Source organism: Salmo trutta, chromosome 26 (assembly GCF_901001165.1).
Source record: "Salmo trutta chromosome 26, fSalTru1.1, whole genome shotgun sequence".
NCBI classification, from domain to species: domain Eukaryota; kingdom Metazoa; phylum Chordata; class Actinopteri; order Salmoniformes; family Salmonidae; genus Salmo; species Salmo trutta.
In genome coordinates this window covers 43,001,095-43,004,152 of record NC_042982.1, presented here as the reverse complement: position 1 = coordinate 43,004,152, position 3,058 = coordinate 43,001,095, and positions in this window count along the sequence as shown.

The window sequence follows — 3,058 nt, the reverse complement described above, 5'->3', positions numbered from 1 at the left end:
CTACACTCTGTTTGATGGAGGAGCTTCCCTCTACACTCTGTCTGATGGAGGAGCTTCCCTCTACACTCTGTCTGATGGAGGAGCTTCCCTCTACACTCTGTCTGATGGAGGAGCTTCCCTCTACACTCTGTCTGATGGAGGAGCTTCCCTCTATATTCTGATGAGGAAGATATACCTTCTGAGGTTATTTTCAGGTGAAATGGTCATTTAAGTTAGCCTGGTACAGTACCTGTTTATATAACAATATAACTAGGTTTAAAGCCACTTAGCCTGGTCCCAGATCTGTTTGTGTTGTCTTGACAAGTTAAATAAATGTTAAATAAATAAAATTGTCTTTCCTATAGCCATTGGCACACCAAGCACTGACCATAGGCGTTAGACAACTACTGAAGAGTGTCTTTTCAACAGTACATGTTCAACTCAGAAGCCGTTCCAGATAAGAGGAGGGAGTGTTACTGGCAGAGAACGTACAGTGAGGGAAAAAAGTATTTGATCCCTTCTGATTTTGTACGTTTGCCCACTAACAAAGAAATAATCAGTCTATAATTTTAATGGTAGGTTCATTTGAACAGTGAGAGAGAGAACAACAACAAAAAAATCCAGAAAAACGCATGTCAAAAATGTTATAAATTCATTTGCATTTTAATGAGGGAAATAAGTATATGACCCCCCTCTCAATCAGAAAGATTTCTGGCTCCCAGGTGTCTTTTATACAGGTAACGAGCTGAGGTTAGGAGCACACTCTTAAAGGGAGTGCTCCTAATCTCAGTTTGTTACCTGTATAAAAGACACCTGTCCACAGAAGCAATCAATCAATCAGATTCCAAACTCTCCACCATGGCCAAGACAAAAGATCTCTCCAAGGATGTCAGGGACAAGATTGGAGACCTACACAAGGCTGGAATGGGCTACAAGACCATCACCAAGCAGCTTGGTGAGAAGGTGACAACAGTTGGTGCGATTATTCGCAAATGGAAGAAACACAAAATAACTGTCAATCTCCCTCGGCCTGGGGCTCCATGCAAGATCTCACCTCGTGGAGTTGCAATGATCATGAGAACGGTGAGGAATCAGCCCAGAACTACACGAGAGGATCTTGTCAATGATATCAAGGCAGCTGGGACCATAGTCACCAAGAAAACAATTGGTAACACACTACACCGTGAAGGACTGAAATCCTGCAGCGCCCGCAAGGTCCCCCTGCTCAAGAATACATATACATGCCCGTCTGAAGTTTGCCAATGAACATCTGAATGATTCAGAGGACAACTGGGTGAAAGTGTTGTGGTCAGATGAGACCAAAATGGAGCTCTTTGGCATCAACTCAACTCGCCGTGTTTGGAGGAGGAGGAATGCTGCCTATGACCCCAAGAACACTGTCAAACATGGAGGTGGAAACATTATGCTTTGGGGGTGTTTTTCTGCTAAGGGGACAGGACAACTTCACCGCATCAAAGGGATGATGGACGGGGCCATGTACCGTCAAATCTTGGGTGAGAACCTCCTTCCCTCAGCCAGGGCATTGAAAATGGGTCATGGATGGGTATTCCAGCATGACAATGACCCAAAACACACGGCCAAGGCAACAAAGGAGTGGCTCAAGAAGAAGCACATTAAGGTCCTGGAGTGGCCTAGCCAGTCTCCAGACCTTAATCCCATAGAAAATCTGTGGAGGGAGCTGAAGGTTCGAGTTGCCAAACGTCAGACTCGAAACATTAATCCTTAATGACGTGGAGAAGATCTGCAAAGTGGAGTGGGACAAAATCCCTCATGAGATGTGTGCAAACCTGGTGGCCAACTACAAGAAACGTCTGACCTCTGTGATTGCCAACAAGGGTTTTGCCACCAAGTACTAAGTAATGTTTTGCAGAGGGGTCAAATACTTATTTCCCTCATTAAAATGCAAATCATTTTATAACATTTTTGACATGGGTTTTTCAGGATTTTTTTGTTGTTATTCTGTCTCTCACTGTTCAAATAAACCTACCATTAAAATTATACACTGATCATTTCTTTGTCAGTGGGCAAACGTACAAAATCAGCAGGGGATCAAATACTTTTTTCCCCCACTGTAACTTCTAAACCTTCTCTCTATGAGGAGAATTTCTCCTGTCCTGTGATGCTGTGACATCTATAAAGATTTACAGCTTCTGTAAAGCCTGTCTGAAGCTATGCGGGAAACAGAAGGATTCTCAGGTATGTCCAGTCTACAGGAAAAAATATCCTCCCTGCAACCCCATTTCAAAGAAGCTGTGTGAGACCTTCTTAGTACAGCAGAGGAGTCAGAGAGCTTCATCAGGGTCTGAGGTACAGGAGAGGAGTCAGAGAGCTTCATCAGGGTCTGAGGTACAGGAGAGGAGTCAGAAAGCTTCATCAGGGTCTGAGTTATAGGAGAGGAGTCAGAGAGCTTCATCAGGGTCTGAGTTACAGGAGAGGAGTCAAAGAGCTTCATCAGGTTCTGAGGTACAGGAGAGGAGTCAGAAAGCTTCATTGGGGTCTGAGGTACAGCAGAGGAGTCAGAGAGCTTCAGCAAGGTCTGAGGTACAGCAGAGGAGTCAGAGAGCTTCATCAGGGTCTGAGGTACAGGAGAGGAGTCAGAGAGCTTCAGCAGGGTCTGAGGTACAGGAGAGGAGTTAGAGAACTTCATCAGGGTCTGAGGTACGGGAGAGGAGTCAGAGAGCTTCATCAAGGTCTGAGGTACAGGAGAGGAGTCAGAGAACTTCATCAAGGTCTGAGGTACAGGAGAGGAGTCAGAGAGCTTCATCGGGGTCTGAGGTACGGGAGAGGAGTCAGAGAGCTTCATCAAGATCTGAGGTACAGGAGAGGAGTCAGAGAGCTTCAGCAGGGTCTGAGGTACAGGAGAGGAGTCAGAGAGCTTCATCAGGGTCTGAGGTACAGGAGAGGAGTCAGAGAGCTTCATCGGAGTCTGAGGTACAGGAGAGGAGTCAGAGAACTTCATCAAGGTCTGAGGTACAGGAGAGGAGTCAGAGAACTTCATCAAGGTCTGAGGTACAGGAGAGGAGTCAGAGAGCTTCATCGGGGTCTGAGGTACGGGAGA